We start from the raw sequence: 27913 nt of genomic DNA, 5'->3' as shown, positions 1-27913 counted from the left end.
ATTCTTTCTGATTCATTTTACCCAAGATAAATACCATTGACCTAAAAAGGCCTAAAATAAAGAATTCTTTAAATTTATCACAATTAAAAAAAAAAAATAATTTTTTCGTGAAATTTTTTTTCTTTCAAGTGGCCCATTATGCTTCACATATCACATATTGGCCCAAAATATCATAAAAACATCATAGAGGTCATAATTTGACGGAAAATGGAAAAAAAAAATTTTTACCTAATTTATGAGAGGAGTCGTTATGCCCCAGGGGTCGTCGTGTACTACTCTACTCTGAATGATTCAATTTTTTAGTTCAATTAAATTTTTTCTAATTCATTTTATCACAAATTTATCACAATTCGAAAAGAAAAACTTTTTTTTTCGTGACAATTTTTTTTTCGAGTGGTCCATTATGCTCCACATATCACATATTGGCCCAAAATATCATAAAAACATTATAGATGTCATAACTTGACGGAAATTGAAAAAAAAAATTTTACTTAATTTTTGAGGGGGGTCGTCGTGCCCCAGGTTCCCCTATATGAATCCGAATCAGATAAAAAGAAAATCGCTGGTTTTTAGAACATTTTTCAGACTAGAAATGATAACGAATAAGGTGAAGGCTGGTATATACTTGCGCGAACCGCGTTAAAATGGGCTCGTAAGAACGTCAAACGCGATAATTAGACGCGTGCAGCAGTATGATTTAGCACCATAAGTTGTAGCTGTAAAGAATCGTCGCGGATAAATCTTTAAGCGTGAGTCTCTCAGGGTCGTAGAAGGACCTTATGCTCCAAGCTGTTAAGTATATAATAGCGATACATCAAAACTACATGCTACTGAAGATTGAAGACGAGCCACTACTTTGACTGAAAATCACATTATTGTATGCTAGGTGTGTTTCATAATCTATGTACATTAGCATCTACAGCCATAACTTTGAGTTGGTGCATTAACTCAGTTATGTGGAATAATTTTTCTCTTCGACGTATATAATTATTATTTTAATTTACACTTTGATAAACAATATATTTTATGACTGATTAATAATATAAAAAAAAAAAGAAAATTTACTATTGTTGATAATTTATGAGAAAAAAAGGCAAATTTGATGAAATTGAAATAACACAATTGTGTAAATGTAAACGTAAAAAATGAACTTATTTATAAAAATAGCTGAATATTAGCTAGAATAATTGTGTAATTATTATGCATGGATAAAAGGTACGTGCCAATTAGATGGAATTGGGAAACTGCAAGTCAAAACAATACTCTAATTAAATTTCAAGTCTAGATCTAAAAATGCAACTCTATAAAACGTCCAGCGGAGCGGTCGAGTAACTGCTAGTTACCTTGTAAAAAGCAATTTAGAAACAATTAATTTATCATTTAATTCTTTAAGACATCAACTCTGTATGTCTTTTTTTAGGTTACATAATATGTATCTGTTAAACAATTTGAAATCACATTAAGCATAGTAACGATAAAAATATAGCTGTAGGACGATAAAGATAAAAAATTTATTTTCTTCATTCGTGTTTTTGATTTTTAAATGAGGGCATGTAGAGATACGTATCTTTAAGTTAGTTTTACGACTTCAATCTTTTTACTGAGACTGCATGTGCTATCACAACATTTTTTATTTTTCATCCCAAATAACGCCTACGCTTTTGAAAGAAAAGACATGTTTTAAGGATTGTGAACTTACTGAACATATATACGTATATTTTATATATTTGATACATTTATTTTGAATTTGATTAGGAATTCCGATACTGATATTTCTCAGTGAAATGCACAAAATTTACAGATATACAGTTAGATACTGTTTACGGTCGATAATTTTTTGTTTCGTTTACAAAAGTATGAACAATATAACTTTAAAAAAAATTTTGAACAATTAAATAACTAAATTTTTTTTATAGGAGTTATTATAACGTTTTAAGGATGAAAAAAAAGTTTTTGCTTTGATAAGATAAATTCGAAAATATAAAAAAACTAAAAATACTGAGTTATCAACGAGAAATAAATATAAACAAACTGCAGCCATGTATGATTATGATTACTCTTTATTTGATACTGAGTAAATTTTGGCACATAAGTCGACAGCTAAAAGTTAAATATCATCTATTTATTAGCTTTAAAATAAAATGAGCAAAGATAAAAAAAGCTTTAGTTTAAATTTGAAGTGTGAATTTTATTTTAAAAAATGAGATTAAAGCTCATGGTGCGTAACAGTAAAATTAATAATTCAAAGTATCTATTAGTGAGCATTAGTGAAGAAATTCAGGAAGACTGGATTATCGTGCCACTCATCCGTTGTAGATTTAAACTACTTAACTCTGCTCTCTTGTGTTTCTCACGAGACTACTAAAATCTAAAGCTTGAACTTATTTTTCTTTTCGTAAGATTAAAATTATATCCTGTCATAATTCTGATTTGTTGGGGAAATAATTATTTATTGCGTTTGCTATTTCGGATGTGGTTATTATTTGAATTAATTTCAACAGATAATACACTTAATACACATAATTTCAATTTTCACATGAAGTATATTTTTCTTATAAGTGGCTATATACGTAAAAAAACCTTGATGAATTCACGCTATGTGAACATGAGGACCTTACATTTACGCAGTGTGGATTTAAAGATGTTGTATTCTCGAGGTACGGATTTATCAATTTTTTTTTTCTGGAAAATAGAAGTGTCTCTTTCTTAAACAATAAAAATTCCGAGCCTAATTGTGACTGAATTATTAAGGTGTTAATACCTCCTAAAACTTTGGAAAGAGATTTCGAATTTGTAGCGGTAAATGATATGAGATTCGTAGTCATTCTATTTTATCTTTGTATGGCATAATATTTCGCATGCGAGGTGAAGAAAGTTGTTATATTATCCACTGATCTTACTTTACACCATAAGATAATACAGTTGTCTATACTATTGTCATTGGACTTGACAGTGTTTAGTGAAATTTATAATTATTTAGTGATGTCATTAATTCTGTGAATTATAACAATAATGAAAAAAATAAATGTGAACTCAAATATAAAAATATAAAATAATAGAACTTAAGATTTTGAAAATCGGGCCCTGAATTATGATATTCATTTCGTAATTTTTAGTATAATTTTCTTTTATAATTTTAATAAATCTGAAAAATAAGATTTATCAAAAAACAAATTTGATTGCCCCAAACCGTACGAAAATCAGTTGATTCATTCAAGGGATATCAGTTTCAGAACATTAAGAAAAAAAGTTTTTTTCACACAACTTTATAATTGTTTGTCGGTTTGTTTTTTAGGTAATGAATAATCTCATTCTGCTCAGAAAATAGCATCGAATGTCGCAAACCGTTCAAAGTTTTCAAAAAAATGATCTATTAACACTACTACTAGTTTTTCGAGCTCGAAAAGCTTAAAAGCTCAAAATTGCAAATTCCAGAGACGGCTGGCAGGGTTAACCGTTTTTAAGATTTTTTAAAAATATTTTAAAATGGTTTTGGAGTTATAAAAAAACACTTACATTGAAATTAAATCACACAAACTATGTACTTGACTTATAAAAATTGGAGATAAAAATTATTTATAAAAACAGATGTTCATGAAACATACGATAAATATATAATTTGTGTACGATTCATTGTAAAACGGTTTTAGACTGATAACAATTTGTTGAAAATTTTCAATTACTTTTACGTCATGAATCACATTTCATTATATATAAATAAAACAATAAACCTGTTCGATTTGAATCACTGAGTGAAAACAATAAATATAATATATTGAAAAATACATCACGATTTTACCAGAAATTCTTCACACTTATGAAATAAAAATTCGATGATGATGACAATGATGGATAACCTATCAAAATGTCATTTCAATTGTTTGTGTTAAAGTTAAAATAATTGTTTGAATAATCTACTAATAACGATTTAAATTCGATATCTTTTTTACAAAAATTAAAACTTTTGCAGATGATTAAAAAAAAAAACTTTAAACGCTTCACTGACATTCAGTTTAAATATTCATTTCTCAATTCACAATTCACAAATTAAAGAAGATAATTCTCTAACATAATTTTCTCCTGCATGATTTTCAGTGATGAATGTTAATATCTTAAGCATCGGTATTTTACGCAGTATTTCGGAAAATTTGAGGTTTTCTCAAATGGCAAAGTCTTCTCTATACCTTGATATATTACGATAGTGATAATAGATTAGTTTGCATAAGTAGCGTAAGTTATAGAGGCCATTGAAGCTGTAAAATCACCTGATACCAGAGAACGATTACATCTACGTAGTGTACAAGAATTTAGATACTATAACTTTACTTTTCTAAAATTTAAATAATTCTCAACCGTGTTTCTTAATTGTACAGGACATAGAAGAGATTTATAAATTAGGAGTTTTCTCTAAGCATATTTGCATTGATAGACTGCTGTGAAAATTGTTACTAATTACCTCTCATTATTGTCGAAATTTATTTCGGACTTGAAGTAATTCATTTTTTTGCTTTGTGTTGCTTCACAATATTCAGTTAAATATATAGATATATCCAAAGATATAAAATATTTATTGAAGAAAGCAAACTGACGTCAAAGCTATTCTTAAATTGCTCAATTGCAGTGCATTCGAGCAATAAACTAATAAACTCGTATAGATTTTTACTTAATCGATAACTGGGTGACTTTCAAAATAGAAGTATACTGATTTTTTATAAATTTGTCTTCGTTTCTATTACGTAATGGAGTCTTCTCCGGATCAATAATTAAATAGTATTCTCTTGATTAATAAATGATAGACAATTTAAGTTCTTCAATTAGTTGTAAAATGAATAGAGATTTAGATTTTGGAGTCTGATTTTCAAGATTCTACGTTTCATCAGATTTCGACATTTTGAGGTCCTGAGAAGCTATTTTTACACGCTTTTTACAACAATATTTTCATGTATAATTATGTGATTTTAAGCACTCAGCTGAGGTTTCTGGCAACTGGAATAAATTTTATTAAACTTAGATTTTCTAAAAATCAAAACTGATATGGTCCCCGAAATTTTGAAAACATTTTAAACTTAAAATACAAAAAATATATTTTTTTAAGAAATGTGCAGAATACTTTAATGATCAACTTCAAAATTTGATAAATTTTTTAAGTTAAAAAACAAATTTTAATGTACTAAAGCCGGTTGATTCGTTCAAAAGGTATCACGATTAAAAATTTTTAAAAACATGCCATATAAAATAACGATCAGAATTTTTAGTTCGAAGATTATTTAGCTAAAAACTTTTAAAATTTAGATTTTAAAAAAATTTTAGAAAATCAAGTTTTTTTCAAGTGTTGTTATTTTGATGTTCAAAGGATCTATTATTACAATTTTCCGCATAATCATTGTATTTTCCAATATATGTAAGTCTTTTATGTTTTAGAAACTATTTTATTTATTTAATATAATCGTTTTTATGTTAATCAAAAGGAATTGTTGGTTCAAATAATCAGTTAAGTTACTTGAAATTTGAAATTGAATGGTAAAATAGATGACGTGGTTCGAAAAATCTTAAACAAAGTTTCATTACTTCTAATTCCGATTTTTACTTTACAAATTTATTTAAGTTAAGCATACCGCAAAGTAAATAAGGTTATTCCATCATTAACATAAGCATTTATTTATTATTCGTTTAAATGGTGAAATTATTGGCTTTATGTTATCAGCTAATAATTATGAATAAATGGTCATTTAGAAATTAACCGGTGCTAATAAATTTACTGTATTAATCTAATTAACCCTATCCTACAATAGTCAGATTAGATTCGATTGTGGTAAATACAATTATAATTAGAGATAAATTTCGATCGATCTATTCGAATTTTATGGAATAAAAATGTATCGTTTGTAAACATTAAAAAATTAAATTGTATACTTGGAATATCTTGAAAAATTAATTGTTATTTTGCTGGAACTCAGTTGAGTATCGTATGTATATGAATCAATACTTTGTTAATTTACATACTTCGATTAATATTGCGAGATTGATTCAATATTATCGAAAATGAGGTAGAAATATAATTGAAAATTAAATAATTTTATACGGAGAAAATTAAATAATAGCAATTACTATTTAGTTATGGTAAAATTTTCTACTATCAGCCCGATAGTCGTGAATACTATCTAAATGATTTTATAAATCATAGCAAATGAATTTTTACACCATAATTAATCAGTACTAATATTTTTGGTCGTAATTTAACATAATCTTGCATGATATTCACTGTTTGTTTTCATTCGCTTACATCGCAAATCGCGAAATTTACGTTTACCTTCTCAATTACTCAGTCCCTGGTACTTAGTCTTAAATAAATTTATTTTTAGCTTAGTGATAGTGATAACACTAAAATGTAGCTTCAATGTAGGTTATCATAAAAGGTATAATATGTGTCAAGGGATAATACATGATTTTAGATTGGGGTGAGGTTCCCGAGCCAGAGCTTTTGTATCATCCTTTGTACCACATTATACAACTTTGCTTTTGAAATCAAAAATTTCTATCTCAGAAAATAATCTTATTATTGAAAAAAAAAAAAAAAAAAAAAAATACAAAATTGTATAGCTTAAGGCTATAAGTGGAACCTCAGTTTAATTGATAAAGCACAATAATGTTATAATACAATACAATTTTTTCTGGTGGAGCAAACAAATGTGTATATTTGATACAGCAATTAAAAGTCATATATCTCCAACTTTTATTTGACAAAATTTTTAGAGTTGCGAAAACTCGATGTCATAATTTTCAGTTTGATATTCTTTTGCCTTATATCATAAAAAATTCGGAAAAGAATTACCAACAAATTGTATACTTCAAAAAAATTGATTTTTTTTCTATCACAAAGTTACAGTGAGTTTACTGAGAGAGCGTGCGAGAGTTGAGGTCACCAACAGTTGCGCCCATCTATATAATTTCACACCATGACTGCTTTATTGTATTTATGAAAGAGTAAACATGAGCGGACCAGTATTTTTCTCACAGCAATACAGACTTAAGTATTCTGATTATCATAAACATACTTTGACCAAAAAATATACTTGTTCGATAGTAATTTATATTTTGATGGAAACAAAACTTCTTTCAGAATGGTTTCCCCCATTTAAAAATTTTTGTGAAAATTTGATTCGATTCAGTTGAATAGGTCTTAACCCGTCAGCACTCACGTTATGAGCATTTTGCTCACGCAACAACATCCGACTTATAGAGCGGCGCTGTAGTGCAAGTGAGAAACTAAAATTCACGTGAGTTCTGACGGGTTAAAAACGGAATGTCTTCGGAAGGTTCTGGGTTCGAATCCCAGTCCGAGCTATCTAATAATTTTTTTCTCGCATATTCTATAAACTCACATTAAGATGATCCTCTCCACATTCCTTTCTCAATCCTTCCCTACCAATATCCTGTTACGTGAATGTGGAACGCTTCACGTAATAATTACCGTAACTCTTATTCTTTCCCGCTTCACAGCATTATTTATATTTATAAAAAATGCTTACCGTAAGATGGACGGTGTGGCTTAATGTATATAAAATAAGCGAAAGGAAATTTAGTATAGACCGGATAGCTCAAATGGTAAAGTAGCCGAAATGTCTTCGGAAGGTTCTGGGTTCGAATCCCAGTCCGAGCTATCTAATAATTTTTTCTCGCATATTCTATAAACTCACATTAAGATGATCCTATCCACATTCCTTTCTCAATCCTTTCCTACCAATATCCTGTTACGTGAATGCGGAACGCTTCACGTAATAATTACCGTAACTCCTATTCTTTCCCGCTTCACAGCATTACTTATATTTGTAATATAATATAGTATTAACATTAATATAAAAAATATATTATATATATATATATATATATATATATATATATATATATATATATATATATATATATATATATATATATATATATATATATATATAACAAAACTTTAATATATTACTAGAGATACATAATATATACTCTACCATTTAATTATTACAATTTAAAAACCATCGAACGCAAAAACTCTGAAGAATCTATACTAATAAATGGAGAGCCAGTTTTTTTGTCCGGTTATACTGCGAAAACTACTGAACCGATCGGAATAATACTCATACCATAAGATGCAGCGTGTTTCGGAGAAGGTTTTAGTACATATGATATGGTGGTGATTACTTACCCGGATCCTATATTTTTTTGACTTAAAAATAATGAATTTTTATTGTAACTAAATTTATTCTATTCAAATGTCATTTGTTTAAAATAAATTTTTTAATTCTATTGGTTATGTTTACATAACAGGCAGATTTCTTTACTTATGAGACCTGCAATTTCTTTAACTGAAACTTTCAATGCTCATTACAAATTTTTTTTTTCATATCAATTATTATTCATATTTGTAAAAAAGACAGGAGAATGATGACAGAAAAATGCAATTCTATAAAGTGCCAAGGGAGGCGGGCAAGTAACAGCTAGTATAATATATTTTTTGAAATAACTTTAAGTTAATGTGTTGATTAGTTTTAAAATTTCGAAATCAGTTGATTTATTTAACCAGATATCGTTGATGAAAAATTAAAAAGAAAACTACTGCATTTTTCTACTTGTCTCTTTTTGGAAGATATTGATGCTGCAACAATCGATGTCTTTTCATTCAAAAAATTCTGAAGTACTTTTCTGATATTTTTCTCGGTTGTTGATATGATCGATAAGATTTTATAATATACAGTGTTTGCTTCTACTTTGATTATATTATCTCTCGAAAAAGACATAATTCTTGAGTGCATAAAGTAAGATTCTCTTTTCATTGAAAATTACTTTGAGAATTACCTTAGACGGCGGTTTTATGCACATTAGCTCATTAATAAAATCTTATCAAAGTCACGGGCATTCATCGATCATAGATATTCATTTACCCCTGTTATTTTCGTACTTTTCAGTGCAAGAGCAATATGCTTGTCATACTTCTCATAGCTTTATAATGATGGTCGTCTTTCCTCACGACGATCCATCTTATAAATTATCGATCAAATCTTTTTTGTGAGCTATATTCTAGGCGCATGTTTCACTTCCATCTATTCTACTGCTATGACATACCGATGTCTTGCCTTATATATTATATTATATTCTCGTCAAATACAATATAACCAATATGTTGGTTGGTATTGTTGTTGAGGTAGACATTTTACGTCTGACGAGCTAGTCGTCACGATTCGCGTGATAACATTCCTTGCTCGTGGCAAATAAATTACTTTAGCTTATCAAAGGACAAAGGAGGGAGTAATAGAAGTGCGCGCGACACAGATTGGGTGGCGTGGGGCACGCGAATTAAAAGTTACCCATTCGATCGTCTGTATTCGTTTTTTTTTGCCTACACTGGCTTCTGTTGATAATATCAGTCATTGATTTCTGTTTGTCTATTCTCAGTAAAGAGATAGAAGTGTGATTTTGTAATTCTCCATATAATACCAACTCAGTATAAAAATTAAATATTTATTAATATTTATATTAAAATTTCCTCTAGCAGGCTGAACAGTTTGGTTTAAATGTCAATCTAACCTCGTCAAGTTAACCAAAAGTTTAATTCAGTTTCAATAGTTTGATCTAAGTATCAAATTCGTCTCATAAGTTTCGATTCAAGCTTCAAATTTTGAAGTCGCCTTTGGCGTGGGTGACAATATTGCGCGGGTTGGAATCACCTACTTTCCTCCCTAGATACGTAATATATTTCGATTTAAATAAACATTACTTAATTTTAGAACTTTTCATCTTGATTTAAGAATCTTTTGGAATGGAATGGATAAGTTATTGTCTTTAACCTTTTAAACCAAAAACTTGAGTATAAGTTCTATGTGGAATGACTAAATGCACCATTTTCAAATTTTTTCTCACTAAATTTTTTACTCATATATTCATTTTTGTCGATGCATTATGTGTTTTTATTTTTAAAAAAACGGCCGTTGATTCAGAGAAATGAGCTTAGAAAAAAATTGTCGGACTGTCAGTAAAAATGAAAATAGTAGAAGAAAAGCTTCGTTGCCGAATAACTGACTGATAGCATTTTATAGGTTACTAGGATTTATTGTCATTTTGAAATGGAGATTGATTTCTGGTTGGCTTCGAATCCCATATTTTTATCACTTTATTCCCTATTCTACAACCATCATTCTATTTTTTTGTTACCTTTCATCACTTCTATGATTAAAAACTTTTGGACTAGCTCCAAAACTAATTACCGTTCGATTTTTATAATATGAGTATTGTAGAAAATGCATCGACTATTTCATGAATAAAATTTCGTTGACTCACAATAAGTTTTGAAATAAAGTGTATTAATAAGAAATTAGAAGTAATGAGCTACATCTTCTTCGAAATTGATTAACTTGTGTAATAAACTCTCAAGTGACTTAGCCATACACTGATAGAAGAATTTGTTTATAGTTAAAAATATTTGTTAATATTTAACAAATCATTTATTAGAAACCACTTTTTAGTCCTTAACAAATATTTCTTAGTATTTAAAAAGATTTATTAACATTTAATAAATGAATATCAGATTTATTAAATACAAACAAATCATTTTAAATACTAAGAAATATTTGTTTAATACTAAAAAGTGGTCTGTAATAAATGATTTGTTAACTATTAACAAATATTTTTTAATACAAATAAATCCTTCTATCAGTGTAGCTGTGCGGCTAAAAAATAAAAACATGAAAACTTATTTGTTTCTACACAGTAAAAAATTTTGCGTCATTGCGTCGCAAAATTTTTGTGTTAAATATTTAACACTTTTATGTGTCAATTTAACATTTATTGTGTTAAATTAACACAGAAAAGTGTTAAATTAACACAAAAAAGTGTTAAATATTTAACACAAAATTTTTTGACGCATTGACGCAAAATTTTTTACTGTGTACAGAACAATTCTACACCATATCTAAATATAATTTTGATTTGAATTTATTTAATTCTAAATTGATTGAAAAACTCTAAAATTGAGTAAATTCGTTACTTGTATTAAGTAAACATACTGTATAAGTTTCAATTAAAAAAAAAATTTTTTTTTATTCATATTTTCATTTTAAACTGACAATCCATTTTTTTCTCCCTCAGTTTTTGTTCATTTATTTTTTTTACGCAGCAATGAAGAATATAGAAAAATATATATATAATTTTTTTATCTCGTTTAGTATGTATATGTCCATGCAGCTGGGAATAGTATCGATCAATTGTATTTACGTCATTAAATCAATTAAATATGATTGCTAATAATAAATGTTTCTTTCTGTTTCAGGTAAAGTATTCCCATTTTTCAATCAAAATCGACATCTTCGTATGCAGATACATTTTGGGTAAGATATATCTATTAATACGTAAAGCAAATATTACTCATACAGAAGAAGAAAGAATAAATACGACATGCTCTCGTGGGAAGGACATACATTTTCGATGTTTCCGTTTTAGTATTGAGGATGGAAAGAAGATAGAATCAGCCGATATACATTTGCAAGTAGCCAGAGACACCTATATTCATGCATAAAATATTGGCAATATCGTATCGATTGACCGTCTGACTGCAGCGTTTTCGTTCCTCTTTTCTTATTTACTTCATGCATATTTTACCGGACCTTTATGTAGTTATGCAGGATTATGCTACGTTCAACTGCCTGGCATAGAATTACACCTCCGATATCTTATTTTAATTTTAGCCAATTCGTTGTCTTTTGACAGTTAGTAAGTTTCTCATTTCTCGTTTCCGTTCTTCAGTGTTATTCAAAGAGATAGACATTGATTACTCTTATTATTTTATCACTATTAATACAGAGTTAGCTAAAGTTGTTCAAGTGACATCACGATTAATAATGATGAAATTAACAATGATCTTTTCAATTGTCTTATTTAACTTTTCAATGTTGATTTTTTTCTTTTCACTATTAATAAATGTTAATGCAAAGTATGTTCAGATAGTAAATGATGTAAACTTAAGCAAGCTATGTTTATTCATCTTAACCTGCCAACTTTTCTTTTAGAAAATTGTAAAAAAAAAAAATGAATAAAAAATAAAATGAATCGGAGTCTCTGAATTTGGTGTTTTTTTTTGGAAACTTGAATTTTTGGCGACGTTACGAGCTTTCAAAAGCTATTATAACATATTTCAAAATGGAAACAGTGCGAAAATTGGAAAAAAGTGTGTTTTCTAAAATTGTGTTCGTGTATTAAAGTATTCTGTTGCCTAAGTTTAAGGAATCACTTATTTTAGATTGATAAATTCAAATTCTTGAATAGGAAAGCAAAAAATCGTTATTTATGAACTTATATATTTCTTCCTGGTTTTTCTCTTGGATCAAGATTGGTTGTAACATTTGTTCAAGCTGGTGTCGATTTGTTTCAACTTTGCTGCAATTTTCTGTATGATTAAAAACTGTGGAGTACTTTTCAAAATTTGTTAAAGCAAAGTCTTGTTTTTGTAAAATTGAATCTTGAATTTTTTGACTAAATTGATAAGATTAGGATCAAGGAAGCTATTACTCAAAACAAAAATATTAAAGTTTCCGAAAGAAAATGAAATTATTTTCGTTTAAAGAATTCGATTACATTGATCGAAGATAATAATATACTTTCGAACTAAGTCACAATCGTTACCGACGGGATGTACCAAATTCTGAATCTCAGAATTAACAAACCAAGAAAATAAATTTTTGAAACATCGTACTTTCCAACAGTTACTAATATTAGCAGCCTGGGAAATCGAATGAATAATTAATATTGAAGGTGAAATTTAGAAAGTAATTATTTAATTACTTTATTTAAAATGAGTTGAATTACCCAAAGCTAAATCAATGCTATGTTAATAAAAAGTATGAAAAAATGTTTGTTGGTCTGTAGAAATGATTAAAAACAGAGTATTTTCTAAAGCAGCTAAGTACATATAAAAATTTTCGATTGAAAGATGTTCAACAAATGTCAGTAAAGAAATACGAATTTTAAAGACGTAGCTTTGAACCTGGGAATATTGATTTTACTATTATAAATTAATAACGGAGATTTGAACTCGTTATCAACTGGTGAGTCGTATAAAAAAAGCTTTTTCACAACTTATATTCACTTGAACGCACCTGAATTATTCCTAATCTTGTGCTACAAGGAGCCAGTTTGTACTTTATTTTTCGTAATCTTGAAGGGATAAGAAATTCTCGAATATTGAATTTTAATATAGATTCACTTTCTGACGATCACTATAATATAATCATAGTCATAACAAAAAATGAGGAAGCGATAGACAATCGAAAGTAGTAAATCAAGTGTAAACATCGTTATTTTAGAGTATAAATTTTAACAATGCTTCTAAAAAAATATCTATACGGTGCATAACAAACGAACAAACAAATATAACGATTCACAAGACACTCGTAAAGTAAAGTCGTTATATAGAGATGTTGAAGTTTAAGAGAAAATATACTGGTCTTGTTACCCTTACCTAGATTGAGCAGATCGTGAAAGCAAGAGGAATAAGGATGAAAGGAACTCGAGTCATCCCCGTGGGTCGTGTCGCTTTTACCGTATATTTATCGTTTTAATTCGAGAATCCAGGTCGAGAGCCTACTATTTATGTCTCCAGTCAGGAAGATATAGGCACATCCGTTGGATGCCACCGTCTGCCATTTTATCTCTTGTCGTTTACCAACGCTCTAATTGATCTTCATCGCATAATTGCAATTAAGTTATGAGTAACAAGTAAGTACAATAATTCAAGTTGTCAAGGTGCTCTAATTAATTTGCTTGTTTGTTTCTTTTTTCTGAACATCTCATAAATTATGACACAATTAAAATTGAAATACCTTTGATTAATATTCCTTGTTTCCAGAAAAAAGTTCATATTTAACCAAATATAATTATTTAGCTTCACATCAAATTATACTGCACAGTTGAAAGATTTGGCCATGTCTGCTTTATCAGATTTAAGGGAGCCCTTTCGCCGCTAATATTAAATATAGCATGTTAGATTTTAATTTAAATTAATTTTTTTCATAATAGTTCAAACCTTTACTTGTGCTATCATGGAGTTTCGATCACACTTTACCGTCCAAATTTTTAGAAATAAAATTTCAAAAAATTGAAGCACTTTTTAAAAATTCTATGGGACCCCAATAACCAAAGTTGCTTTCTAATGATTGGTGTCAATTAGAAGTCAAGTTGGCTAAAAATCCAGACTTTTCAAACATTGCTGTTAGATTGCGCAGATTTGAGGCTAACTGACTCAAAAAGAGTTCAAGCTGATTAGATTTTGAAGTTAATCGGTCGAGCCGTTTCAAAGATATTCAAAAAATAAAAATCTCAGTTTTTTCTGAATCACTTCTAAAATATTTGACTAATCAACTTCAGCCTTTAGAGAAAATTTTTTTAACCCAAAAAAATTGCATTTAATGGCGCTAAGTAAGCAAAAATCGTACGAAACGTTCAAAAATTATGGTCATTTAAAAATTTATAAATAATCGTTCTTTTGATATAACTTTTAAATTCTTCGATCCATCGAGTTAAGACCTAATATACAATTTCTTGAATTTGAAAAATTGCGTTGAACAATGCAGAGTAAATCAAAATCGAACGACACGTTCAAAAGTGATAGCTATTTAAGAATTTTGATATAATAGTTTTTTTCATATAACTTTTAAATTTTTGAGCTCAAAGAGTTCAAAAGTCACTCAATTGGAAGATTTTCGAGCGTTTCAAGCTTGAAATAAGCGGGAAGTTCCAGGGATGGCTTGCTGATCAACCGCTTTTTGGATTTTTTTTCACGAATCGGTTCATTTATTCATAAAATACAAATGATTACAGATTGACGGGTATACCATAACCATGTTCACGTCAATCGTAATGCCATAATAGTACGCTACTTGAGGATTAATAAGATTAAATTGCGATTTTCTTTTTTTTTAATAATATAAAATTTGAATTCATTATGTACACTTTTGGATAATGAATTTTTTACTAAACTGTAGCGAAAGCACCCTTCTTATTACTTTTTTTAGATTATTATAATGACTACAAAGAGAAAATTCGAAAAGATTATGTTACAACATCGATGGAAATTTGCAGTAAGGAAATATCTGAGTATTCAGAAAGAGGTTTATATAGGCTCAGTATTCAGTTACAATTATGTACCACACTGAATAGAGAACAACAGATGGGTTAATGAACAACAGGATTCGCGAGACCATAGTCAAGTTATTCCTCTGAATGTGAGGGCCAGTGAAGAACCCCTAAGGACATGGATCACTAAAGGGTCGTTCTGGGGTCATAGCGTTACGGGGTTGAAACTGAGTATGAGAGAGACATTTTCTAGGAGAGTAGTATGCAAAGTTTAGCTTGGGCAACGCGACACTATTCCGCAACAACTAATACCGACGAGGTTTCCGTTAACTTAACGTAACTCTGGTTAAACCTAGATTAGACTAGCGAACCGTACATCTCTATCTTTACATACATACATACAATTATAATGTGGATCGTGTTTTGGACTAGTTCTTTATTATTTATTAATTTTTTAAAGCTTATACGTATCATAAATTGTTAATACACTGTAAAAAAAACCGGGGTAAATCCAAAGCGGTGTAGGTGTTAAAATTTGCGGTGTTAAAATCCAACACCGAAAGCCGTGTTAAAATAACACCGCTGCCGGTGTAAATATTTTTTTCCGGTGTTAAAGCGGAGTTAAAATATTTTTTGATGTTGAAGATATTTTACTCTGTGAATATTTTTATTCACTAAATTACTACTACACTGATAGAAGGATTTATTTGTATTAAAAAATATTTATTAATAGTTAACAAATCATTTATTACAGACCACTTTTTAGTATTAAACAAATATTTCTTAGTATTTAAAATGATTTGTTTGTATTTAATAAATCTGATATTCATTTATTAAATATTAATAAATCTTTTTAAATACTAAGAAAGATTTTTTAAGGACTAAAAAGTGGCCTCTAATAAATGATTTGTTAAATATTAACAAATATTTTTAAATATAAACAAATCCTTCTATCAGTGTATTGGGCAGTATATTCATTAATTCATAAAACTATTAATTATTGAAATGGTAGGTGTAAAATTGTATAATTTTTAAACAAAGTCCGTATTACATAGGTAACAATTTAAATAACTACAAACCGAAATTAAAATTTGTTCTAGATGATACTCATAGACTTTTTCTATTTTTTTATGTCATACATTTTTTTCTTAACTTTTATAGGCACAATTTTGCTTATTTCAGTAAAAATCATAAAAATTACACCGGCCCACAAAAAAAAAGTGGTCTGTACTTTTGACCGGACCTACCTATCTTTATGTATTTTGACGTGCTGAATCCGAATCTGAAGTCAGTTTTGCCCGTACACCCTCAAAATTATGAGTAAAATGCAAAAAACCCCCCCAAAAAGGCAAAAAATTGCGAAAAACTGCAATCATCGTTCTCTTCATTCTACTTACACATCATTTTTTATAGATTTTAAAATTTTGTGAGTATTTCAATTCTAAGTTCATATTTCATCCATTAAAATGCACCTGAGTCATTAACAATCGTGATTAATAGATTTTTTCTCATATTTAAAACTACAATTTTCTCGATTTTTTTTATTTTTTGAGATTTTTTTTTAATTTTAAAACGTCAATGGGACAAGAAAACTTCAGATTCAAATTCAGTGGAACAAAGTACATAAAAATCATACTCAATCTGAATCCGAAAAATTTTTTTCATCTCTATAATTTCGATTTATCATGATTTCTTGCCTTTTTTTTTGGGTTTTTTGCAATTTTTTCAAATTTTGACGGATCAAGGGGCTACTTAACGTTTAGATTTAGATTTAGTGAATTGACGTACATAAAAATCGTACTTGATCTGGGTTCACATTTACTTATTCATCGCTGTGACTGCAGATTTCGCAATTTTTTGCCTTTTTTGGGTTTTTTTTGCATTTTACTCATAATTTTGAGGGTGTGCGGGCAAAACTGACTTTAGATTCGGATTTAGCGCGTCAAAATACATAAAGATAGATAGGTCTGGTTAAAAGTACAGACCACTTTTTTTTTGTGGGTCAGTGTAATGAATACTACTTTAATATATTTTCTATTTATTTTTTTAATTTAAAAACTAAATTTTATTATGTTTTATAGATTTTATAATCTTGATATTTTAAATAGACTGTTTACTCTACTTTTACACTGGTATTACTCCGTTTTACACCGATTTAGCACCGGTATTTTAACACCGGAAAAGTTACGCCGGTGTTATTTTATTTTAACACCGCGCGGTGTTAAAATAAGTCAATTTTTAACACCGCTCTTTTTACAGTGTATACTTTCGTTCAACCACTAACTAGTTCTCTGTCTCTTTTCCTAATTCCATAGTATGTACACCAATTTGCTTTGTGTGCTGGACATATCAATAGCAAATATAATTATCGGTTTTACTCGTTTGCTTTGAGTAAATAGAATTCAATTCTTAGTCGACTAGTGAGTCTATACTATCTGATAACTGCACGACTGATTTTCTACCATCCTCTTGTCTTTGTGATAATTAAAATTTAACAAATAGTTTGGGAACCTAGAAATCGTCGTCTCGATCGCTCACAAAATATTTAATTATTTATATAATACGCGAATAACCAATACATAAATGAAATATTTGATTTTTTCGAAGGGTACCAGGGAAATAATCTCTAATTCCTTACAACTCGACTTCGACTAGCTCGATCTTACCTCTTACTCAGGGCGGCGGGCCATATTGAAATGCACGTCGTTGGAAGGAATAAGTTTTAAAAAAAGTTACTTAAAGTTAACCAAAATAAATTCAGGGAAATTATAGAAAAAAAATAACAATTCATTAATTTACCAAACAATTCAGCGGTCGATATTAATTCATCGATTGGCGAACAATTTCGCACTTAATCGCAACATCGTCGGAAGATCAAGAACGCTCGGCCGATAATCGGTCCACAAAAAAAAAAAAAAAACAAAAGTCGCAAAAATGACTCTTAATTAATAATAGAAATTATTAATTACTTTTTTTAGAATTGTCGTCACTCAAAATGAACTACAAAATTATAACGTAGACTCTAAACACTGGATTCAACACTGAACAAGAACGTCGTCTTACTAAGAAACAGAGCGTCTTCTTCGTCGCAAAAGCTTGGAGAAGTGTCGTGCGATTGACTCGATAAATAGATTCGTAAATAAAATAATTTACTGCGAGCTTACAAATTTTATCAAATAAACAAAGTCTCGACACAATTACGAAATAATTTTTATGTTGTCGAGCGTGCAAAAGCGCATCCTTATCGGTCGACAGTCCAGCCTTGTATCCTTTTCTCCACGGAGAAGTATTAGTTTCTGCTACCTTTGAAATTGGCGGCGCTAGTTGTCTTTTCCATTGGAATTGATCCCCGTCGATAGTTGACTTATGTCCGTATAACGGTCAACGGACCTACATGACAGTTTTTGGTCACTTCTGCTCCTGAAGTATTGATTAATGAACTGTCATCGATGGTGATCGTCGTATTGGAGATCCGGCAATGCAGAAATCCACCCAGCGTCGATTTATACCTAGATCTTTCGGGTGTTTACGCCGCTCGGTGCCTCGCACGTCGTGCTTCGATACTCGCTCGTCGTTGTCTCTTGGCTATCCTTTTTGCTCCTAATCGTAGACTCGTACTCGCTGTTACTCGATCGCTCCTTGTCACTCTCGACCAACGTTGCGTATTTATACAATATAAATTCATTACAAATTAGTCAAATTTTCATTCATTCACACGTAACATTCACGACGTTGGGTTCAAGCCTGGAAGGTTAATTTCACCCCAAGTATTGGACATCGAATTAAAAAATCTACCACGTTACAGAATATAATTTATTTTTTTTGTCAAAAATTGAATGAGCACTATGGGGCGTGTAATTTCGTTTAGATTGGTACAATCTAAAATAAAAAATTCGCTGTTAGTTAAAGCATTTAGTGAAAATTAACTAGCAACGTTGGAACGTTCTATAAAACTAAATAAACTTCATTTATGGGCAAGGTAAATTGAGATAAGAAAATGGTCGAAGAACTCTTGAAGATGACACTTTAAAAGTAAGGAAACACGGTAGGGGAGTGTAAAACTGCTCATAGTCAGTTTCCATGTCTACTTCTCGAGTTTTCCTCTGTCTTGCGCGTATATTAAATTCCTTGAAGTTCTTCCTGCTTTTCACCTTCTCATCGCAACATCCCTGATCACACAGTCGACATTTTCAGTTTTCTCAACATTTCTAATGCTAAAAGACGAATAGAGTGAAACCAAGGTGGTTTTCTCATTTTAATGTCGTCGACAGGATGAGACGTGTTCTTGCCTAAGTGCAATTTAATACTGTTTAAGTTTAACTCAAGAACCAACCCATGAATGCCTGTAGAACTAGAGTTGTGAAATGTTACACCGGCCTAATCAAGCAGCGTTTCAACCCGTCCACTCTAGCTCACCCAAACTATACTCGTTCAACTAATAAACGTTGAGGATTTTCAAACTAAAACTTTTCTGACGGAACAACGCGTATGGATTTTGTAATAGATGTAACCTTAACTATCTCATTAACAGAGATTAATTTGAATTTTACTTTGTACAACTACTGTATCAAATTCATTTTTAATTTCGATTAATTATTTAATTATATGTAAATCAATAATTTTATCTTAAGATAAAATTTTAAAGTAATAAAAGTAAGTTTTGCAATATTTATATCTTATTTGTTTTGAATAATGTATCCACAGATTCGGTAGAATCTGGCGCCAAGTTCCGTTCAAATCTGCTGTAAACGGAGCGCCAGACTACCGACTATGTTTACTGTAAGCAGAACGGTATTTTGAGGTTGCAAAATTTTATTTAATTCTACCGTACTTTTTTTTCCTAAATTGTATATTATAACAGTAATTCATACTTTATTTGACTGTTATTAATTAATTATATTCACTTATAACAATTAATCTAATTGAAATTATTAAATTTAATCAGCACAAACTATAGCAACGCAAAAATTTCGATCCTGACTTTTTTTCGATGGGCAAAGTGATCTGCCACAAACTAAATAATTTGAGAATGCATAGTAATCCTTCATTAGATGGGAAACTACAGTTAAAAAAAGATATTTCACAGCTTGCATCTACACCCGCCAGGGTGCGCTGGAATTATTTTTACATAAACTGTAGTTTCAAGGGGATAGTTTGCTATAAAAAATGCAACCAACGCGAGATTTAATTAAGTTGGTACCAATTGTAAATTTTTATTATAATTACAAAAAATAATAAAATCCGAACAAAAACAGTTTCACTGTAAAAAAATCACGCCAAGTCCACGTTCATAAGACTATTAAGAAAAAAAAATTTGTTTTTTTCTTTACAAAAATATATAAAATAAAAAAATTAAAAAATCCAAGTAACCGATATGATTGTTTATGATTTTCGGAAATTAAAAAAAATTTTGTTATAAATTTAAAAATTAAGAAAAAAATTTTGGAACGTACTTGGTGTGCGTCATTGTGTATTTAAATTTTTTTAAAGTCCTAGTAAATAGATTTTACGAATTTCATTAAAAGTAAAATATTTTGCAACCGCGCACACTAAATATGTTCCAAATTTTTTTTTTAATTTTTAAATTTGTAACAAAATTTTTTTTAATTTCCGAAAATCATAAACAATCATATCGGTTACTTGGATTTTTTAATTTTTTAATTTTATATATTTTTGTAAAGAAAAAAACAAATTTTTTTTTCTTAATAGTCTTATGAACGTGGACTTGGCGCGATTTTTTACAGTGAAACTGTTTTTGTTCGGATTAAATATACCAAATCCCAACTTTAAAATTTTGTACCATTAATATTAAAGAATCATATAGTTTTGATCAGTGCATAATGAAGGTTGATATATTATTCAAATCTCAGTTTTTTTTATTATTCCTGTAATAAAACATGTAAATTTCTCGCTTTAAAAATTAAAAAAAATTGGGAAGTTATCGTTTTCGCAGTTAAAAAAATCCAAAAGAGTGTCGTTTTGAAACAATTATCATATTTTTGAGCTCGAAGACTTTCAGGCGCTTTGAGCCTGAAAATGGTAGGAAGTTCCAGAGATGGCCAGCAGAGTCAACCGCTTTGTAGATTTTTTTCCAACGTATTGCATTTAATAATTACCATGCAGAAAAATATATATTTACATTTCATTCAAATAGTTTAATATAAATTTGTATTTGGCAAGACATAAGAATTATATTTTATTAGCTTACTCGTCTCAATTTACATTTTATCATTTTATATTTTCGAAATAAGAAAAGCTGCATAATTTTCAATAGATTATAATATATGAAGAGTCGAGTTGCCGGTTTCTTTCAAATGATAATACGTCACTGCTGACGTTTTGGGTCGACTGAATTGGACGGAAAAGGATCGAGGAGAGGCGCGATTTCTGACAAATTTATTCGTAGCCTTACAGTTCCCTTACGTTTCGTCTGTATACTTCCGACGGCGCACCGGCATGCGGCTATCGATTCCCGTTTGCCATATAGTCGCCCGGTTTCGATATAATCATGTTACGCCGGAAGGCACGACCTCGCGGGCTTTTCGCTTTTCTCGACTTTCTGTCATTTTTCCATTTTTTTTTTTATCTTCTTGGCTTTTTTCCTGTTCTTTCTTTGTTTTATACTACTTTTGGCAGATGAAGAATAAGAGTTGAAAAGACACAAAAAGAGGTGCTGTGGAGGAACAATAAATGAGAACAAAAAAGCTATATAAAGAAAAACGTTAGTAACTACAGAAAAACATTGGATGATGTTATATTATTTGTAAGATTAAATTCAAGCTATCGTTATATACCATTGATATTGGTGGTTTTATTGAATAAAGTCGAATGAACAAAATAATTGTAAATATTAATTAAATCGCAAATTTATCGTAGCATGTAAATTTACAAGCGGTGTACCTACAAATACTCATTTCAATAAAAATTTTTATTACCTTTTTTTAAATCTGACTTATTAACAATATTAGCATCAAAATGTTTTTATGCGTAATATTGAACATTTGTTTGCTTGTTTCACATGTATTTCTACACTATTTAAACAAATGTAATGAAAATTTGGTAAGCTGTTGTGCGCATGGTCGCAAAAGCATCTGAATTGTAACAAAAGTAAAAAAATATGTACATTAATTGTTCAATAAAATAGTGAAAGCATCAAAAAACAATGTACATATTTTTCAACTCCAGGATTTACACATTTGAAATTTGACTGGAATTTTCGTTACAAAGAGACTAACATTTACTTTTTTATGATTCTAAAGAGTGTTGTGGACGTGTTATGAACTAAAACACGATAAGAAGTTTTTTCTTAACTGAAAACCCACACAGTTTAGATGCCACAGGAATGTTAATTACATAAAGTAGAAAAAACCAAAACTTTTATTTTTCATAATTCTGCTTTTGAGTGCATATCGGCGTTATTAAAAACAAAAGAGAAACTTGTGTTATTTAGCTATAACTGCAGAAAAATTTCTATCTTTCAATGCAACATTAATGATTTAATAAAAATTGTAAATTTTCTTGAGTCTGATTTAATTTTATGAAATTCTATAAAAAATATAGTTGAAGCGAAATAACGGTTTTTTTTTTTTTAGTTGAATGTGTCATCTTTTTTGATTTTTTATCACAGAAAAGTACTTTTCAGCGGTGAGCAGAAACTTTAAATAGTGTTGAAGCAACTTAAGTTACTAGTATCTATTTTTTGTTGTGCATTTGTTTTGCAACTGATAAAAGAAAAGTATAAAAAATGTACATTTTCAAATTGTGTATTTTTTTCAAATAAGCTAAAAGTTGACTTTATTTTATTTTATCGCAGTCATTAATGATAATCTTAATTTGCTGTCATAAAATTTTCAGTCAAATAAAAGGTAGATAGATTTTAAGATTAATTACTTAGGTAGTTTTTAACTTGGTTAAAAACAGAATAGGACATTTAGAAGTTGAAATGAAATCGATTTCGAACTCTTACCCAAAATTTTTAAAACCATAGAAACCAATGAAATAGTAATGTTTTATTAAATGTATGGGAAATTTTTTGTTATTTTCAAAACGCTTAAATTATTAATTTCTTTAATTTTTTAAAATTTTGAATTGCTGCAGTTTTTAAACTAATTCACTTACTTGGGTCATCTACATACATATACAAACTTTTAAACCAAATTCATTTTTTAATTTAGCTCGTAAAGTTGAGACGGAAAGTAGCAAAATTTTTGAAAAGTTGTGTCATGGTCATGAGGGTGAATACAATAATTAAAACTCTATGAAATCTACTAAAAACGCGTGATTTTGTTTAATATTTATATGAATTTTATTCAAAATTTTGATTTCATTCAATCTGGTGCAAACATATGAAAAGATGATACAAACCCAGGAATAATTATACCCTATATTATGCGAGTAAAATTGCAATAACTTATTTAATGTTATCGTTTGATAGAATATTAATTTTTTCAACTTTATATTGGTAAAGTAGTCCCACAATTATGTAACAAAAAAATTAGAACGACGGTTGGCCTTAAAGGCTATCCCTGCAACTTCCCGCTCATTTTGTACTTAAGCGCTCAAAATTACACATTACGTTTTTGAGCTCTTCGAGCTCAAAAATATGATTTTTTTGTCATATTAAGCTTTTTGAGCTCAAAACTCTAATAGCAGTTTAATAAAACACAATTTTTTAAATTTTCAAACGGCAATAACTTTTGAATGAATGAACCAATTTTCGAGTGGTTGGCGGCGTTCGACGCAGTTTTTGAAGCCCTATGAAAAATCTTCAAGTTTAAATCAATCGAGCCAGGAATTTCGAAGTAATTCCGAAAAAACACTTTTTTCGGTTTTCTTTCGACAACGATAACTCACGAACGAATCAACCGATTTTGATCGGGCTTGCGGTGATCAGCGTGGTTTTTTTTATCCTAAGAGCTGATTAGATTTTGGAATTGATCGGTAAGTTTGGTCAAGCCCTTTCAAATGGCGTCAACCGCGATAAAATCGGTCAAGCCGTTTAAAAGTTACAAGAGGGTCACATACATACACACACACACACACACACACACACACACACACACACACACACACACAGACATCATCGCAAAAACATTCAGGGAAGCTTCCTAGGACCTCAAAACGTCAAGATCTGATGAGAACTCGATTTTCGAAAAACGGGGTAAAACCAATAACTTCCCGATTTTTGAAAATTTTCGAATTTTCTTAGCGGGAAGTTAAAAATTTGGTAATCCTCAAGTACACAATATTCCCTCAATAAATTTCTCAACTTCTTGTGAATACTTTATTCTACGATCGACGTTGGACAATTTATAAAAAAGCATTCCACCGTACAACAGGTACTCGCTGCGCAATTTTTCTTTGTCAATAAGTTTATTCAAGCCTGTGAACTTCAGACGGACCGCTAGATATCGAAAACTCATTGATAAAACCTTTGAAAACGAGATATTACCCTTGGCGATTTTTAACTTCTCGCTAAGAAAATTGAAAATTTTCGAAAATTGGGAAGTTGGTTTTACCTCGTTTTTCGAAAATCGAGTTTTCATCAGATCTCGACGTTTTCAGGTCATAGGAAGCTTTTCTGGCAATTTTTATGATGGTGTCTGTGTCCCGTACAAAAAAAATTTTTGAAACAAATTGTGTATGAAACTTACTTTTTATAATCAGTAAAGAAAGCTTTGAGTCAATTATATTGGCATTTTTATTTTTATTTACACTGACTTAACATTTACGATTCTTAAGGTTCTATTTAGATAATTTTTTGGAGTAAAAAAACACAATATGCAAAATAATAATTCGAAATTCATCATGAATTACAGGGCGAATTCCAGCTGAATTTCATGATGTATTTGAAACAAATTGTATATGAAATTTAATTTTTTTAATCTATGAAAAAATATTCGCAGTCAATTATATTAGAATTATTAGTTTAATTCATACTGATTCAACATTTACGATTCTTAAACTTTTATTTAGATGAATTGTTTGGAGTAAAAGAACACAATATGCAAAAAAATAATTCGAAATTTATCATGAATTGCAGGGCGAATTCCAGCTGAATTTCATGATGAATTTTCAACAAATTGTACATGAAACTAATTTTTTTTAATCTATAAAAAAATATTCGCAGTTAATTATATTGGAATTTTTAGTTTAATTTATACTGATTCATAATTTACTATTCTTAAACTTCTGTCTGGATAAATTTTTTGGAGTAAAAGAACACAGAATGCAAAATAATATTTCGAAATTCATCATGAACTTTACGGCGAATTCCAACTGAATTTCATGATGAATTTCAAAATATTATTTTGCATATTGTGTTCTTTTACTCCAAAAAATATATCCAAATAGAAGTTAAAGAATCGTAAATTATAAGTCAGCATAAATTTAACTAAAAATTCCAATATAATTGACTGCAAATATTTTTTTATAGATTAAAAAATTAAGTTTCATATACAATTTGTTTCAAATTCATCATGAAATTCAGCTGGAATTCGCCGTGAAATTCATTATGAAATTCATATTTGTTTCACAATCTGAAGTTCATCCGGAAATTCACCATGAGCCAAAATTTTTTTTGTACGGGGTGTGTATATGTCGATGTATGTCAACCTCTCATAACTTTTGAACGGCTTGGCCGATGTGATCGTGATGGCGCCATTCGAAAGAACTTGACCAAACTTAGATTTTGAATACAATTTGGACCAATTCGAACAGGTAGATTTTGAGAAATCTTAAAAAAAAATTCCAAAAAAATTTTTTTGTAATTTTAACATAATTGACTGTAAATAATTTTTGAAGGATTAAAAAAATTTTGAATAACTTTTGAAAAAAAATTTTTTTAATCTTAGTTTTATGATGAAAAAAAGTCTTTGACCAAATTTAATCCAAATTAAAAGAAGCCAATACCAACTATTGATCGACTTGAGATTGAATGATCCATATGAAATTATATTGTTAAAACTTATTTATAATTTCATAAGGTTATTTTAATGAAAAATATATTGAAATTATGAAGTTAATTTTCTAATATTTTCCTTACTGCGGTGTTTAACTTTTTGATTGTCCTTGATGTATTTTTATTCAGATTCTTAAATTCACTAGAATTATGCGAGTGACGATACACTTGGTGAGAAAACAGGTAATTTATGCAGCTGAGAACTAAAATTACATATGTAGATGAAGCCTAATTACCCTTTATCCGTATACTGAAAGTTTCTATAAGCTTTACACCTTTTCATTATTTAAGTATAATGGTAGTTTTAGCTCCAAGTATTTTTAGAATGACATCTGCTTTGAAAACGGCGTCGCAATTTAGGTTATTTCAAATTTTTCAATATTTCAATTTGCCTTGAACATTCTTATTAACAAATCGATTTTTATCTTTTGTGCATAACTCAAAAAAATAATGGTAAACATCTTAATAAATAATTTATATTATTTCATAAAACCAGCCATTTTGTCCCTGGGACTGTATAACATTTTTGAGAACAATTCTGATCTACAATTAAATAACAAAAAATCAAACCATAACAAAAAATAAGTAAAAAAGAATAATTTAGAATTAGTTTGATTAGAACTAAGTAAAATGTCTCCAATATTCGAATAGTATATTACAACCCTAGGCTAGAAAGTTGGATTTCCTGGCGTATGGGATATGATGGCCGAGGCGTAGCCTCATCATATCACATACGTCAGGGTATCCAACATTCCAGTCATGGGTTGTATACTATTTTTCTTGCTCTCCAGCCGAAAGTACGCTACCCCGTGGAAGGGGTTTTGCCGGGTGTGAGGGGGGCGCCGCCCGACTTTTGCAAAGCCGAGATGAAGCCGAGGCTTTGCTGGTCGGGGCGGGTATAAAAAAAAAATAAAAGTTAATAAATTGAAAAAAAATGTTATTTTAAACTTTACTAACAAATGCTCTGATGAAGAGTGATATCATGTACAAAATTTGTCACAAATATTTAAACTCATTCTAATTACAGAATTTTTTTTTTTTAAGTTGATTAAAAATTAGTTTTTAATTAGTAATCGACGGCTAAGAAAGATTGAAATTAAATTATTACAAGTTTGTAGAGTACATGGATCGTTTTATAAACATTGCTTTACTAACTATCAAAATATAATAAAAAGCAAATAAAATTCACAAAACTATTGTTTTATTTTTTAAACTTTTTATATAAATTATTTGTGCAGTATTATTATTAAATAATTCATTAACAATGATCTAGTTAAAAATTATTTTTATTTTTTTGACATTTTTTGGTTAGTTTATGCGCTGACATGTTACATACAGACGATGTTGTGACTGTTATATATAGTTGAAACTCGCTGTATAGGCCGGTCGCGCCACGAAAATGCGAAAGAAAGCGAGGTTCTGTGCTGCCGAGCCAGAAAATATGCGTAGCGCGCATGCGTTAAAGCAGGCCATAAAAGTTGCTCTTCCTGGAGTAAATTGCTGCCAGGAAGAGCTTACTTTCGGCTAGGAGAGCAAGAAAAATAATTTTATTTTAATTAAACAATTTTTAACTTCTGATTTTTATTATAGTGGTAGAAGCTTAGAAATTGTCTTAAAGCAAATATAAAAATAGTTAGAAAAAATTTTTAACCTCATTTTTGAAACTATTCAACTAATCTTTCGAGAATTCAACTTTAAGCTTCCAAAAAGTTCTAGAGTTCATCAGGTAAAACTGGTCAAAACAGTTCTCATTTCATAAAATCGAAACAAATTCTTTAATAATTAAAACTTATAATTCTAATAATCCTATCAGGTATAATATACTTTGTAACATTAAGTTGAGAA

General features: G+C 29.4%; 1 protein-coding gene and 1 long non-coding RNA gene across 2 annotated transcripts in view; both read left to right on the top strand.

The window, feature by feature from the left end:
* Nucleotides 1-27913, top strand: part of LOC123261000 (agrin-like) — a 336839-nt gene that overhangs the window by 30373 nt on the left and 278553 nt on the right. The window lies entirely within an intron of this gene.
* LOC123261047 lies at nucleotides 9387-12051 on the top strand. The gene is made up of 3 exons (XR_006508597.1): nucleotides 9387-9733; nucleotides 11312-11369; nucleotides 11482-12051. It is a non-coding gene; the product is annotated as an uncharacterized LOC123261047 (long non-coding RNA).

Source organism: Cotesia glomerata, linkage group LG3 (genome assembly GCF_020080835.1).
Source record: "Cotesia glomerata isolate CgM1 linkage group LG3, MPM_Cglom_v2.3, whole genome shotgun sequence".
NCBI lineage: Eukaryota > Metazoa > Arthropoda > Insecta > Hymenoptera > Braconidae > Cotesia > Cotesia glomerata.
This window is presented reverse-complemented; position numbering and strand designations above follow the sequence as displayed.